We start from the raw sequence: 16509 nt of genomic DNA on the forward strand, positions 1-16509 counted from the left end.
TTTAAACTTTTAAATTTTATTCAATTTCATTACAGCAGTGGCTTTTCAACTATCATGTGATCCCTAATCACCTGGAGAACATTCTTAAAATGCAGTATTATGAGCCTTGGCCCCCAAAACAAATTAAAAGTAGCAGGATTTGGATGGGCCTTTTAACAAACACCGCAGGCAGCTTTGATGCAGTATACACAGGCCACAGCTTTAGGAATATTAGGCTAAATACAAGGTCTAGGACAGGTCCATTAGAAACCATAACTCTTCCATTATAATGAGTTATTCTATGGCGAGGAGAGAATGGCATTTATTTTTCAGTGAACCAGAAAGCCACAATTAGAGGGGCCACCAACTGGACATGGTATTTCTTGAGCAGGACAAACCTTGAAGAACCAGATTATGCTCGTTGCTGCCTTGGAAATGTCACCAGGAAAGAAAGTTTTTAGTGGGCAATGAATGGGGAAGAAACATTCCTCTTAGAGCAGAACATTCATTCTGAGACCTGATAGAAGAATCAGGGACCGTCAACATGCCTTGTCTCTCATCTTTGGGATTTAATGGATATAAGTGCACTTTGGTTCTTGCAGTGCAATCAGAGGTAGCCAAAGAAGGAAGCTGTTCACAGTGAGACCTTAAGAAGCATGGACTTCGGGATGTCCGCCAACCAGCAGCAGCATCACACAGCAGGTGCCTCATTAACGCACATGTCCCTGAACAAACTCTAACACCAGGCAGTGTACAAGATGCCCAGTCATGCTGGCAACCAATATGGACACCCCCTCGCATAGAGGAAAGGAGAAGACTCAGGAGGACTTCCTGTAGGAGGCATCGTGCAAACTGTCTTGGAGGACAGGAACAATGTCTTTAGGCACAGACAGGAGGGATGTTTGGTGGTGGAAAAACTCAGTGCCATTCTAGGGTAAGTGGTCACGGTGACAGAAAAAGTGTGGGAGTTAAACAGTGACTCACCATTGGGTAAGTCCTTGTTTTCTGTTCTAAGCCCATATTTGGGTAAAGGTGTTACATATCTAGGGGTCGTTTTGTCTCAGTTTGCATCAGACAGGCCTTCCCTGGGCTCCTCATCCTGGTCAAATTGTTATTGTGGTGACTTCATTCTCATAAGAGTCCTGATTTATATTTAAACTACATAGTCACTCTTCTGTGATGGAAGGGTTTTCTCTCTGGTGGTGACTCGGGGAGAAATTGGTGACTTAACTAAAGACACCTAAAATGTATTTACAATTCATATAATTTTGCATACATGCCCACTTATCACCCAGACAAGGCTGCTTTTACCTGTATAAATACTTGCTGAAGAATAGACTATTTAATCTCTATATGAGTCAATTTCCTTATCATTAAAGTTCAGATAATAGCATTTCAGGTCCACAATCCCTTATCCAAAAACCTTGGAGAAAGAGATTTTGAAATTCAGCATTTTCCAGATTTTAGAAAGGTATTTTATTTTCAGATGTTAAACAATTAATTATGTACCTCCCTTCCCAGGATATATGGCACCTTATAATCATCACAATTCTATTTCTGCAGCAAATATATGAATATTCACACAAAGTAGAATAAATAAGTCTGTTGTTGAAACGACTGACAAGAATTAATCTCCAAAATATACAAACAGCTCATGCAGCTTTATGTCAAAAAAATAAACAACTCAATCAAAGAATGGGCAGAAGACCTAAATAGACATCTCTCTAAGTGAGACATACAGATGGCCAAAAAAGTACATGAAAGGTTGCTCAACATGAGTAATTATTAGAGAAATGCTAATCAAAACTACAGTGAGGTATCCCCTCACACTGGTCAGAATAACTCTCATGAAAAAATCCATAAAGATGAATACTCGAGAGGATGTGGAGGAAAGGGAGCCCTCCTGCACTTCTGGTGGGAATGCAAAGTGGTTCAGCCGGGCTGGAGAACAGTATGGGGGTTCCTTAAAAGCTAAAAATAGAACTGCCAAATGACCCTGCAGTCACACCCGTGGGCATGTATCTGGAGAAAACTAATTCAAAAAGATAACATGCACCCAAATGTTCATTGAAGCACTATCTACAAAAGCCAAGACATGGAAACAACCTAAATGTCTATCAACAGAGGACTGGATAAAGGAGTTGTGGAGCATATATAGATAGATAGACAGATAGATATAAAAGACAATGGAATACTACTCAGCCATAAAGGAATGAAACAATGCCATTCGCAAAAACATGGATGGCCCTAGAGATTATCATACTAAGGGAAGTAAGTCAGAGAATGACAAATATCATATGACATATCATACAAATATATCACTCATACATGGAATCTGATTTTTAAAAATGATACAAATGGATTTATTTACAAAACAGAAGCAGACTGACAGGCATGGAAAACAAACTTGTGGTGACCAAAGGGGAAAGCGTAGTGAGGAGGATAAATCAGGAGCTTGGAATTAACATGCACACGACTATATATAAAATAGAGCACCAACAAAGACCTATACACTTACTATTCGTGAGGATTCTCATACAGGTGAGAAAATAAATTGAAAAATAATGAATATATGTATATGCATAACTGAATCACTTTGTTGTATGCCTGAAACTAATACAACATTGTAAATCAACTATGCTCCAATATTTCTTTTAAGTGAAAAAAATAAGTAAGTCTGGTATAGCTTCAGATCAGTTCTGCTCATGTTCTGCCATGAATAGGTTTGCCAAAAACTTGTGGGGAAAAAGTTATTTTGTTTAGTTTTTACAGCTCACGAGATGTCAGAATTTCTGACAAGGGGTTGGCTGTAGAATTGTACCTACACCCGTAGAGTGGTAAATACATCAGACTCGGTGTAGAGGGTTAGCAGGGTGTGCCAGGGTTACAGGCTACTGACAGTTATTGTAGTAGGAATATTGCCTAGAGATCCTAGAGAAGAAGTTGTGAAACTTAACCTGCAGCTCTTCCCTGCTTTAGAATATCCCTGTCTCTGCTCAGAATCAGACTTGCTCAGATGACCCCGGTCTCACAGCTCCACCATCCATCAACCAGAACAAACGCTGACCCTCAGTTGGATTCCTGAGTGCAGACTCCTTAATTGGATAGTGAAAATAAATAAGGTCCTATGCAAATTCGATTAAAATCCAATCGAGGAAAATAAACTGCAGACATCTGCTCTTCTCTGCCAGTTCGGTGTCATTTGAAGACTGTCTTCTGGTCTGAAAACAAGAACAAAGCAAAATAAAATTAAAAAAAGAGACCGCTTATTTTTTTGAGTGCCTGCCAGGTTGGCATTTGAATGTTTGATCCACTAAATAACTATTTGAACAAGAACAGAGAAAAGTAAACAGCAAGGGAAGGGGCACACAGGCTGTATTATTATTTGATTCCCGTTTCTCATTCAGAAGTGTATTGTTTGGTGAGCTTACTTTTCTTTCATATAATAGTAAAACAACGTTTTAAGTTTTTTTCTGTTTTTTGAAATGGTGATCCAGCTTTGTATCTAAATCTACCAGCCTTGATCGAAAAAAAGTCATTTTGGATATTAAAAAAAGAAAAAAGAACACATCTTTATTGGGTCTATCTGGGTGAAGTAGACATCCACTCAGTTGATCTCTGGTGGCATTCCCATCTGGGAAAAGCTTTACTCTTTCTCTGCAGTTCAGCTCAGTATAGTTTCAGCGTGATTTCTACACCAATAACTAAGAAGCTACTCAGTGATGTGTGAAAATCACAGCCAGCCACAGTGCTGGGACAGCAGAACTTGGCAGAAACAGCCTGCGTCAGTCCGTTTGTGCCGCCATAACAGAACAGCGCAGACGGCTGGTTGAACAGCAGCATTTACTTCTCACGGTTCTGGAGGCTGAAGTCCAAGGTCAGGTGGCAGCATGGTTAGGTTCTCGGGGAAGGCTTCTCCCGGCTCCCAGGTCAGAGAGCAGAGACTGATGGGGGGGCGCAGTCTCTCTTCTTATGAGGGCACTAATCTCGTCACAGGGACACCCCCTCGCGAGCCAGGGCCCATCTGCAAATGCCATCATAGCAGGGCTTCTGCAGATGAATTTCAGGGGGAGACAAACATGCAGTCCAGGACACACCCCAGGACCTTGGGCACAAAGAGCTTAGACATGAGGATGGTGCAGCCAAACTGGAAACCCTAAGCAGATGGTCCGGTCCAGACTGGGCACCTCTAGGGGCCACCTGCTCCCGCCACACTGTGACCCGGCCACGTTCCCCACTCCGGACTGAGTATCTGCTCAGGACAAACTGACCACTCAGTTCGTACTGAAAGGACCAGGTATATAAGACCAGTCTAAACCCTTGACAGGTTGTCTTATCTCAGTGTCTCAAAACAGTGAAGGGCAGCCCTGACACGCTCACCGCTCAGTGGGTTACTGAGACACACGGTCCAGACGCTGTGTGACGCTGGCTCACTCTCGTCACCCACGGTGAGCTGGGTGAGGGCACTCACCACTCAGACCCCGGAGCAGCTTCCGTCCCTTCTCCTGACCTCGCAGGATCCCAGGGCACTCTGCCAGTCCACCCAAAGGTGTTCCCTGCAGGGGAAAGGACTAAAATACTTAGGAGTTCCCAGGGGCTATCTTCTCTCTTGTATGTACAATCCCTCAGACTCAACTGGGATACTGAACAAAATACTTTGATTTATTCTAAGACTTGCACGAGCTTCTTGGGCTGTCGCAGGGACAGATGTGAACCACTTTGTATTTTACTTTAAGGGATTGATCACTGAACACAGACTATTGTGTCTGGGAAGAACGAGATTATTAATTATGTTTATAATACAGTATACATTAATAAAGTGGTATTTTTAATAACTGTTAAGAACTTCTCAGATGGCTTATGCTGTGCCAAGTAGAGCTAATTGAACTTAATAGCAGAATACGGATAAATCGACAAAATAGAAAGGCAAACATAAAACACCAGTATTTATTTACTAGTTGGCTTCTGTTCTACCCAATTATTAAATTACTTGCCCTAGTTCACCAACTGGCTGCTTCTGTGTAAATATATTCTTTGTCAAAGCAAATGGTCTGCCAAAATGTGAATCATTATAAATCCATTTAGCAAAAATCCTCTGTGAGGGTTTAATAACTAGTTTCCCTGATGATTTGTGCAACTGGGTAGAATAACCCTCTTCTTATTCAGTTCTCCTCAAACCAACTTCTGATTTGTGACTGAGGGGTGGGAGGGATTGGATTTGCACTCAGGAGACTGGCCAGGTCTGGAGACATTTTTTAGTTGGCAAAATCAGGGGATAGGAATTGGTTGCTCCTGGCATCCTGCAATGCACAAAATACCCCATATAACAATTTCAGTTCAGTTCAGTTCAGTCGCTCAGTCGTGTCCGACTCTTTGCGACCCCATGAATCGCAGCACGCCAGGCCTCTCTGTCCATCACCAGCTCCCGGAGTCCACACAAACCCATGTTCATCGAGTCGGTGATGCCATCCAACCATCTCATCCTCTGTCGTCCCCTTCTCCTCCCACCCCCAATCCTACCCAGCATTAGGGTCTTTTCCAATGAGTCTACCCTTTGCATGAGGTGGCCAAAGTATTGGAGTTTCAGCTTCAACATCAGACCTTCCAATGAACACACAGGACTGATCTCTTTTAGGATGGATTGATTGGATCTCCTTGCAGTCTAAGGGACTCTCAAGAGTCTTCTCCAACACCACAGTTCAAAAGTATCAATTCTTCGGCACTCAGCTTTCTTCACTGTCCAACTCTCACATCCATAGTTGACTACTGAATCTGTCCCCAAATGTCAATGGTGCAGAGATTGAGAAACTCTGTAGTACATAGTAAAACAAAATGTATAATTTCCATGGCTGGTTCTGTAAACAGATGTTCGGACAATGCAGTGACCTCCATCTTCTCAGAGATGGGAAGGAGACACAAAAGAAAATACAACAGCAAGAAGGAAGCTAAGAATTATGTATTTAAATATAGCAACGTGTACATGTCACAACAATAACAGAGACCTACTGCAAAGCACAGGGAACTCTCTTCAATATTCTCTAATAAACTAAATGGGGAAAGAATTTGAAAAAAAATGGAAAAAATAAAAATAAAAAAACATAAACTTTCTTTTTTTTTACAAAAGGGAGTAATTCACATCTTTGAGACAGAAGATGTTAATGTCCCCATTTATACAAACGAAAAACCCGAGACTCGGAAAGTTGAAAAACTTTTCCAATATTCACTCCCAGTGATTGGCGAATCCTGCTTTTAAAGGCTGTGCCTTCTCCCATCCACAGCACTGCTGCCCGCAGCAGGGAGGGCAGAAGTGCTGCGCTCTTCACGATGCCTTGCCGGGATGCTCCAGGCTCCAGAGCACAGGGGCATTTGTCTGATAGCCGTGAGGTCATGCAGACTCACTCTTGGCACTTTTGTAAGTGAGGAGGAGGCAGCAGTGTCATATCACCCTTTGTAAAACATCTGTCTAGTGGCCAACATGGTGGACAATCACCCGTTTGCCATTCTTATCTTCAGATTGAATGTATGTACACAACAGTACAGCATAGGATGCCATAAAACAATCTGGGTTCTAATTTTACTGCTGTGTAACCCTGGAATCATGATATTTATCACAGTTTAATTTTGTTTTTTTTTAATCTATGACCTGGAGATGATGACTACAATTTCTGGTGCTATAGTCTGGGTGGGGGCACTGAGAATTTGCAGTTATAACACGTGCCCAGGTGATCATGGTGCCACTGATTGGGGATTCCACTCTGAAAGCTACACTGACTTAGGACATGGGGATTAATTCTGCTAAGGAACCTCAGGAGAACTCTGTTGTTGTTCAGTCTCTAAGTCATGTCTGACCCTTTGCAACCCCGTAGACTGTAGCCCACCAGGCTCCTCTGTCCATGGAATTTTCTCCAGGCAAGAAGACTGGAGTGGGTAGCCATTTCCTTCCCCAGGGGATCTTCCCAACCCAGGGATTGAACCCAGGTGTCCCGCATTGCAGGCAGATTCTTTACTGTCTGAGTCACTAGGGAAGCCCAAAGAGTTTGCTCAAACTCATGTCCATTGGTTCAGTGATGCCATCCAACTCTGTAAATGCTAGCTACCTTTTTCCCTCCATAATTGTCTGCCAGTCTCATTCTCTGCTTAGTGTATTCGTTTCCTGCCACCTCAGTGAAATCTGGTCAATACGTTATCCTGTACAGCTTCTCTGGTTTGGTTGTATAAGGTGGCTTTGAATCTTGGGGCTGCCACTGTGATTTGCTGGCATGCTGCTGCATATTTTAGCTTCAGAGTATTTCTCTCTCCTGTTGCTCATTACCAATATGGAGTGTCTGTGGCTCATTTCCCAGGCCACCTGCATCTTTTCCACAGATTGAGGCTCTGACTGTAGAGTGTCCTTGTATCAGTTGTCCAATTTGCCTTCAATACACAGTGCTCAGGAGCCAAAAAGTAGGAAATGCAGAAGGCCCAGTCACACTCCAGTGCCATATACATCTTTAGCATCACTCACCACCTGTCTTAAAAAGGAAACGGACTCGTCTTCCGTGTGCGCTAATAATCCTTGGGCAGGGAGAGAAAGACCCATGCCAAGACCCCTTCCTCTCAGCAGCCTCTCTGAAAAGGGTCTAACCCAGTGTGTCCCTTCATCATAAGGATTCCCTACTTACCTGACAGTCATGAGCGTGAGAAAGAGGGCAAGGCTAAGACTACTGCTGAGGCTTCTCAGCTTCTAACTTTCCTTGTCGTCTCCCCAGTCCTTTCAGGTTCAGCAGACCTTCCATGATCCTGTGTCAGTGAAGGTCTAGCCAGAAAAGTGAAATCACCAGGTCAAGTCAGCCAATAGAAGAAATGCAGTATGGAGAATTAGTAAAGTGTTCAAAGAGCTGAAAAAGCACACAGCGAAAGGAAAAACAACCCAGAAGACAGCAGTTACCAGAGGCAGTCATCAGCTGGAGAGACAGGAGGAAGGTGGGGTAACCACGGGTTACAGCCTCCCGGCCAAAGCTGCAGCTACAGTGGGCCAGACTGCTGGTGCTTCTGCTTGGAGCAGTGGTGAGGTCACGGGTGCTTCTGCTTGGACAGCTAGGACAGCACTCAAAGAACAGAGAGGAAGACCAAGATCCTGGCTTCTCCCCTTATTCCACATTCCCTCCAATCATCCACCAGCAGATACTTCCCTTTAGCCCAGCCGAGGCAGAGAAAGAGTCTGGGAAGTGCAGTTTGCAGGGTCAGCCCTGTTTGATGCAAAGCAAGAGAAGGACCATAGTGGATCTGAAGGCAAACAGGCAGATAAACGTTACAATACCCAACCCCTTCAGCTTTAAATATACCCCAGGTTAAAAATCGCACATAAGCCAGTTTTCATCCTGCCTTGTGGTCAAGTGAACTGGTAATTTATCTCTTTTCTACTAGATGTCATGAAAGGTAGCCATTCATAACTGGGAGTAAATCCTATCTCAGCATTCATGGGTTTTAGGAATTTGGCCAAAAGGCAGCCTTGAATCTCAATGTCATCCTCTGTATAATTGAGGTAAGACGTTGCTTTATGTCATAGGGGTTTTGCAAGGATCAAATGAGACAGTGTCCATAAAGCACAATGTCTAGCGCAGAAACAGCAGCTGTTATTAAAGGTGAGTGGACCTTGTCACGCTTACTTTAGGTCTCTCAGCATCTTGCATAGACTCGCAAATATTTGTTGAAGACCCAAGTCAGTATAGACCTGCCTTTCTGTTTTACTTTCTAATTATATTTGTTTTTAAGCTGATAATTCTTTATTCAAGAGGGACTGTGATGCAGAAAGGACCAAGAACACGGGGATGTTCTAGCACTTCAGAAATGTTTTACACTGAGCCACCCTAGACCAAATCTAGTGCTGACTTGAATTTTTCCCCCGGTGAGCTGGTTTTTGATGTGGAGACTCACAGCAGTTTCTGTGAAAAGTGTCATTTGAATATCAATTATACTGTCATTGCTGCTATTACTTAAGACAAAAGAGTCAGTTTGCCTTTGTTTGCCCAGAGAAAAGGAGCCACTCAGGTCAAGTGGGTCACTGCCTTGTGCTCTTTTGTTTAGGAAATGTACAGGGAGACTGTTTGTGATGCAAAACCATAAACACTTCTAATTTCAGCATCTCCTTGTCCTAGGGCGTCAATTCCTGCCTTGGGTCATTCACTTAAGCATTTAAGGCTGACTTTCAGCTTTAGAAAGGGCGGGGCAACCTGTTTTTTTATACAAAGATAAATTAAAAGCCAGAACTATCAAGGGGCCACCTGTCCTTTCTTTGGGTTCTGGCAGATCCCAGAGTCATTTATTTTGGAGCAAGCTGGGTAAAAGCCAACACAATTTTGCTGTTTTATGGCCAGTCATTGGCAGGATGATGGTAAATGAATGGGAAAATGTCACTGAGAAAACCAAAGAGTAAAAGTGGAATTTTAAGTTGTTGAATTATAGTTGTTTTAAGATGAATGCTACAGCTGAAACATTTTACTCTCATTTATATTACCATATTCATCTAAGTCAAAGGCTCACTTTTTATTCTTAATGTAACATTTTTAAGAGACCATATTTGACAGATTTAGAGAAAGCAAAAAGAAATCTCATTCAAAGTTGAGATTACCTGCAATTTGGTGAATGTATGGCTATAATTGAAAAAAAAAAAAGACACATTAATGGTCCTGAAGTCAAGTACAAACACTATTGATGCCTCAAATTTAGAATCCAGCTTTGCCTTTCACATGCTATTCAGAGGGAGCAGGTTCCTATATTTGAACTTGGATTCCACAAAGACGCAGGAGGCATTATGCTGTTGCATTTTTGGATCTTTTGTTTTCTTACCTGAAATATACGGCCAGGCTCAGCACGACTCGAATCCAGGGCTTTATGCAGCTCCGAGCAGGCTGAGCACGTGTGGGTCTCGGACGCAGGCGGCGCCCTGTCTGCTCTCCTGGATCATAAGACGTCACCTCAGGATTGCCCTGCGAGGTCTTCGGGAGAAAGCTGTTCTCTGTTGCCACCTGCAATTGAAATCAATGGTATCATCATCATTAATGTTGTATATTCTTATTTTTAGTAGTAATGATCATTCAAGGCATCAGATGTTACACTCGGGAAAAATCATTAACTGGTTTACAGGAAAGTGCAAATTAAAAGCTTCATTTCATACGAAAACTCAGTTTACCAATTAGCTCTTGATATGTTTTAGTCAGAGTGACTGTCCTGCCTTAGATATCTCTAGTTGCCTAAGATCTTGTTGGCTCTGATTTAGCTAGTATCATACCTAATCCAGAGCTTAATTACACTGAGCATTAAGGCTTATATTTACCCTAAGTCTATTTAATTTTTTACCATAATGCATTCATTAATCGAAGCATTGACCCTCTGGTGGCTCAGACAGTAAAGAATATGCAATGCCCAGGAGATGCAGGTTTGATCCCTGGGTTGGGAAGATTCCCTGGTGGAGGAAATGGCTACCCACTCCAGTATTCTTGGCTGGAAAATTCCATGGACAGAGGAGTCTGATAGGCTACAGTCCATGGAATTGCAAAGAGTAGGAAACAAATGAACAATTAATACTTTACAATGCATTCATTAATCTAAGCATTAATCCATTTATTTGTGCATAATTCATTCAACAAGTATTTACTGAACCTCATTAAGTGCTCAGTTCTCTAAGAGACACTGAAGATAGACTCTCAATATACTTTGCTTTTCAAGCAAATCTCAACACTGTACCTGCCTTCATGAAGCTTACAGTGCAAATCGCATTTTTAAAACATGATCACACGTGTAAATTTAAAACTATAGTTGTGATAAGTTCACAAAGAGATCTTTGTTGTGCTATGGAAACCTAGAATGTGAGAATGTGGCCTATCCAAGGGAATGAGAGATTTATTTAAATGCATTAGATAAAAAATAGGTAGAAGTGAGAAGTAGGGATGTTTTAAGCATAGTGCAAGGTCTTGTAGTGGAAAGTGACATGCATATGTCAAAGAACTGAAAGAGAGCCAGTGACTAGATCACCAAGGATGAGAGAGAAACACAGTAGGTGATTCTGCAATGAAAATCACAGGTGTGACTAAAAGAACCTTGTAGGCCATTGTGGGGATTTGGGCTTTTACTCTAAGACCAATGGGAAGTTGTTGTGTGATTTAACCCAGGGTCATGGAGGGATGAGCAGTTAGTGTGAGCATCAGGACCTAGGTGGATATCATATTCAGATGCATATTTCAAAAGGATCATTCTGATTGTGTTGTAGACTGGGTCCACCAAGGTGAATGCTAGAGCAGTAGTGGAAGATGATAACTCGATCACTCGCAGTGGAGATGAAATCATGGATTAAATATGGTGAAGGGGGAGAGGACAAAGATAAGGATGCCTTTTGGGGCATGGCCTGTATCCCTGAGTGCGTGATGGTGCCATTCACGGGGACACGTGGCACTGGAAAACTGCTGGTGCCACCTTGCTTGTCCACCACCCTCTGTTCACACCAGTGCATCTCCACATACATCTGTTAGTTTCAATTACAAAACATTAAGAAGGCAAATGCAGTGACCACTGATGTACTGTACAACTGAGACTAATTTTTATCAGAGCACTGATACTGATGCTGCTGATGGAAAAGAGTTCAATTGTTAGAACCAGTCAGAGTCAAATGGTCTTCCCTGTTGGCTCAGCTGGTAAAGAATCTGCCTGCAGTGCAGGAGACCTGGGTTCGATCCCTGGGTTGGGAAGGTCCCCTGGAGGAGGGAATGACTTCCCACTTCAGAGTCATACAGAGGAAACAGCGTGAGCTTTGTAGTTTGTAATTTACTTGGTTCTAGATCCGGGTTTACCACCTCTTAGTTTTGAAAGAGCCGACATTTTATTTTAAAGTCTCTCAGGCCAGGCTCTATTGGCTTTTTGGTTGGGATAATTTCTGGATGTGCGAGGCTGTCCTCTGCATTTTCGGATGGTATGCAGCATCCTTGGCTTCTACTGACAAGATGCTGGTAGCCACACCCCTTTGTAATAAAAACCAAAAATATCTCCGTGAAGTGAAGTGAAGTGAAAGTCACTCAGTTGTGTCTGACTCTTCACGACCCCATGGATTATACATTGAATTCTCCAGGCCAGAATACGGGAGTGGGTAGCCTTTCCCTTCTCCAGGAGATCTTCCCAACCCAGGGATCGAACCCAGGTCACCTGCATTGTAGACAGATTCTTTACCAGCTGAGCCACCAGGGAAGCCTAAGAATACTGGAGTGGGTAGTCTATCCCTTCTCCAGCGGATCTTCCCGACCCAGGAATCGAACTGGGGTCTCCTACATTGCAGACGGATCCTTTACCAACTGAGCTATCAAGGAAGCCCCAAGTGTCCCACGGAATTGCCAAATATTGGGCAGGAGGCAAAATTTCCTCAGCTTGAGACCTTCTTTACCTTCTCTGAGTCATAAGTATATCATTTGTGAAATAGCTGTGATCTACGGATCTCCTTGTCTGATACTTACTTGGCACATACAAAATTAGAAATGCACAATTAGATGCAAATGTGAATACTTTGAATAATCAACCAATCATAGCAAATCATGATTTTTGAAAGCCAACTCTCATTAACAACACAAAAATATCAGATTTTTTTCCTTTTGCTAGGGTTCCTTGGAAGGAGGGTCCTGTGCAGGTAAAGAGCCCTGAACCTCAGCGATCTCACAGAAGGCAGATCTCTGAGCAGAAACTACCATGTTTGGAAGATGAGAATGGATAGAACCAAAGTCACTGACGACAAGCCCTGCCTGGGGTCTTGCTGGCAGGACCCCCTGCTGACTTCTCGCGGAGGTGAGCCTGTTCCTTTGTTCTAGTCCCCTGACCGCGGGTGGCCTCAGCGACGATGCAGAGTGGACTTGGCTCCCGCCCAGAGACTGAGGCCCGTTTGCAGCGGTGAGAGCACCAGACCTTGGCCGCTAGACCGGCGGTCAGTGACAAGGGCCCTGGCCCTTTGGATTTGTGGGAAAGAATTTCCGCAAAGAAAGTAGTGAAGCAAGTAACCTACTAAGAGGAAGAAGAGCGTCATGCGTGTGAGTCAACACACAGGCAGACTCAGAGAGGCGGGTCGCACCCTCGTGGCAGTTTGAGTTCCTTTCACGGGACACTGCGCCTGGTTTTCCTTCGGCCGGTCATTTTGATTTGCCGGGCTCACAGTCCGTGCTTGGTAGACCGCAGGATCCTCCCCTGTGTGCGCATGCGTCTCTTAGCCAAGAGGGGTTCTACCGCAGAGGCGTCTGGGTAGCTTAACATCACTATCACTCCCCTTTGACCTCCAGGGAGCCTTTCTGTGCATGTGTGTCTGGGAGGTCTCCTGACTTCAAGAAGGAGGAATCTGTGGTCTGCGCAGGGCCCAGCCTCCCTCTTAACTGTATTGCCAGTCTCGCCTTGGAGTTTCAGCCCCCAGGGAATGAATCTCCAGTCGCTTTCCCCTGGTTGGGGCGGGCTCTACCTCCTGCCTCATCCCCATACTGTGTGTTACAGACATCCATAGCAAACGCCCTTTAATTATTGCAAGTGGTTATTATATGCTAGAAGAGGACGTAATTTCTATCATCCAATCTGTCTTAGAAAATGAATCGTCAGTTATTTTAACGCACTATTTAATTATCAAGTTACAGGGCAGGCCCTCCTTAAAAGCCTGTTGATTGGAAGATGGTTCAGTGACCGAGTAACCAAGGACCAGGCTGCAAACATTATGGGCCTCATTCTAAAGTTTAACACTGATCTTTTCACTTTAGAAACAACTTCCTCTATGGCCTTTTTATGGGATTCATTGAAGAAATAATTACCTGTTCTGAAATCTGTTGAAATTAGCACTGCCATCTAAAGATCTATTAAGAGATTAAGGTTTCAAGTCTATGCAGCCCCTGGCTACCAAGCATGTCTATGAAGTTCTATATGGTCAGAGACTTGGTTTCCATAGAAATGACCTCTGTCTCATTATATGTAAAAGAAATTGTGCACGTCAGATTTTCTCCTCTAGGAGAACTTTATCCTTTTGGGACAATTAGATGTATAACTAGTTGCATTAAACATTTGCTTTGGCTTAATAGAGCTTATGGGGCTTTTCTGGTGGCTCAATGGTAAAAAAGTTAGAGTCACTCAGTCGTGTCCGACTCTTTGCGATCCCATGGACTATACAGTCCATGGAATTCTCCAGGCCAGAATACTGGAGTGGGTAGCCTTTCCCTTCTCCAGGGGATCTTCCCAACCCAGGGATCGAACCCAGGTCTCCCGCCTTGTAGGCGAATTCTTTACCAGCTGAGCCAGCAGGGAAGCCCTTGTGGTAAAAATCTGCCTGCAGTACAAGAGACACGGATTTGATCCCTGAGTGAGGAAGATTCCCCTAGAGAAGGAAATGGCAACCCACTCCAGTATCCTTGCCTGGAAAATCCATCCCGCAGACAGAGTGGCCCAGCTGAGCTGTGGTCCACCGGGTCACAAGAGTCAGCCCGCGCCTGAGCGACTGAACAACAACAGCCATAAGGTTTATGTTGAGTCTAATCTCCAGTTGTTCTTTTAATTTCAAGTAATAATAGTAACTGTATTTGTTTACTAAGGCTGCCATATGAATGTCTCAGACTGGGTCATTTAAACAGTAGAAATTTCCTTCCTCACCATTCTGGAGCTTGGGGTCCGAGGGGAAGGTGCTGGCTGCGCTGGGTTTCTCTTAGCTCCCTCTCCCTGATGGTATCTATTCACAGGCTGGTCTCGGCATGCACACCCTCGGTGTCTCCTTGTAGATTCAGGGGCTGGTCTCTGCATGCACACCCTCGGTGTCTCCTCATAGATGCACGGGCTGGTCTCTGCATGCACACTCTCGGTGTCTCCTCGTAGATTCACGGGCTGGTCTCTGCATGCACACCCTCGGTGTCTCCTCGTAGATGCACGGGCTGGTCTCTGCATGCACACCCTCGGGGTCTCCTCATAGATTCATGGGCTGGTCTCGGCATGCACACCCTCGGTATCTCCCTGTAGAGTCACAGGCTGGTCTCGGCATGCACACCCTCGGTGTCTCCTTGTAGATTCAGGGGCTGGTCTCGGCATGCACACCCTCGGTGTCTCCTCATAGATGCACGGGCTGGTCTCGGCATGCACACCCTCGGTGTCTCCTCATAGATGCACGGGCTGGTCTCTGCATGCACACCCTCGGTGTCTCCTTGTAGATTCAGGGGCTGGTCTCTGCATGCACACCCTCAGTGTCTCCTCATAGATGGACGGGCTGGTCTCTGCATGCACACCCTCGGTGTCTCCTCGTAGATGCACGGGCTGGTCTCTGCATGCACACCCTCGATGTCTCCTCGTAGATGCACGGGCTGGTCTCTGCATGCACACCCTCGGTGTCTCCTCATAGATGCACGGGCTGGTCTCTGCATGCACACCCTCGGTGTCTCCTCGTAGATTCATGGGCTGGTCTCTGCATGCACACCCTCGGTGTCTCCTTGTAGATTCAGGGGCTGGTCTCTGCATGCACACCCTCAGTGTCTCCTCGTAGATTCAGGGGCTGGTCTCTGCATGCACACCCTCGGTGTCTCCTTGTAGGTCCCCATCTGTTCTTCTCTTAAGGACACCAATCAGATTGAATTAGGGCCTACCCTGCTGGTCTCATTTTAACTTAATGACCCTTTTAAATGGCCTATCGACAACTACATTCACATTCTGAGGTACTAGCGGTTAGGGAGAGATACAATTCAGCCCATAACGGCAACTCTGTGTATTTAGATGGAAATCACTGTTTAAAAGGTATGTTTTCATATATTATTTCAATAGACTAAGTATCCTTAAACTTGTAGTAATTATGACAAAGAGTAATTCCATTTTCCCCACATTCCTTGGGAAAATTAAATTCTTCAGATTCATAGTTTAATATAATATAGGCTCAAAGCATGTGTCATGGAGCCATATCTAGTGAGTCCAGTGGTCACTGGTTAGTTTATTCCTAGGACCATCATATAGTTGCCTACTGCTTTGAACCTGAGTTTTTCATGATAAAGGCAGCCAGTCGATTTTTTCGGTTTATGTTGCTTTGTGGGAGAGATGGATTTTGGCAGTGATATATGAGCAACTATTATGACAACCTAAACTAAAACCAAGGTCTGATTCTGAGCTGTTCAGTTTAAGTTAAAGGGCTCACTGCATGCCTGACTTAGTGAAGGACAGATATTCCCTTGCACTCTGAATTCTCCCTCTTTGAAAATTTGATATAAACATTATGGAAACTTTTCTGGACATTTATTCACCACTCACAATAATATATTTTAACAAATAGGCATGTGTATATGACTACTAACATTTAAGTTACACCTGAGGTCTAGATAAGACCGTGTAGAGTGCATTGAAATTAGTTGTTTTTCTCAAAGAATTCAATGTCTTGTTCTTGTTGTTCAAATGTAGTGTACATCATCACTATTATTCTCCTATATTCATGTGATTCTATCTTATGAGCAGGTGGAGATGCTCTTAAAGAAAGCAGATGAGCCTAAGAGACCTAGAAAAGCCCATAGATTAAAAGGAAAA

At 43.9% G+C, this 16509-nt stretch overlaps 2 long non-coding RNA genes across 5 annotated transcripts in view; one reads left to right on the forward strand and one right to left on the reverse strand.

Moving 5' to 3' along the window:
• Positions 1 to 13195, reverse strand: LOC145518600 (uncharacterized). Of its 4 annotated transcripts, none has more exons than XR_014063017.1 (5): positions 12998 to 13195; positions 9808 to 9986; positions 7907 to 8207; positions 7641 to 7774; positions 1432 to 3200 (listed from the first exon to the last, which is right to left on the reverse strand). It is a non-coding gene; the product is annotated as an uncharacterized LOC145518600 (long non-coding RNA). The 4 variants fall into 4 exon arrangements; XR_014063019.1 differs by lacking the exon at positions 1432 to 3200 and adding an exon at positions 4915 to 5871; XR_014063016.1 differs by lacking the exons at positions 7641 to 7774; positions 7907 to 8207 and having other exon boundaries at positions 1 to 3200.
• LOC145518604 (uncharacterized) overlaps positions 8013 to 16509 on the forward strand; it is a 23714-nt gene continuing 15217 nt past the window's right edge. Inside the window, exons 1-3 of the long non-coding RNA XR_014063025.1 lie at positions 8013 to 8866; positions 9825 to 10004; positions 12601 to 12783. This is a non-coding gene — a long non-coding RNA (uncharacterized LOC145518604). The remainder of the gene's footprint in view (positions 8867 to 9824; positions 10005 to 12600; positions 12784 to 16509) is intronic.

This window comes from Giraffa tippelskirchi, chromosome 8 (assembly GCF_054371585.1).
Source record: "Giraffa tippelskirchi isolate mGirTip1 chromosome 8, T2T-mGirTip1v1.2.pri, whole genome shotgun sequence".
Taxonomy (NCBI): Eukaryota; Metazoa; Chordata; class Mammalia; order Artiodactyla; family Giraffidae; genus Giraffa; species Giraffa tippelskirchi.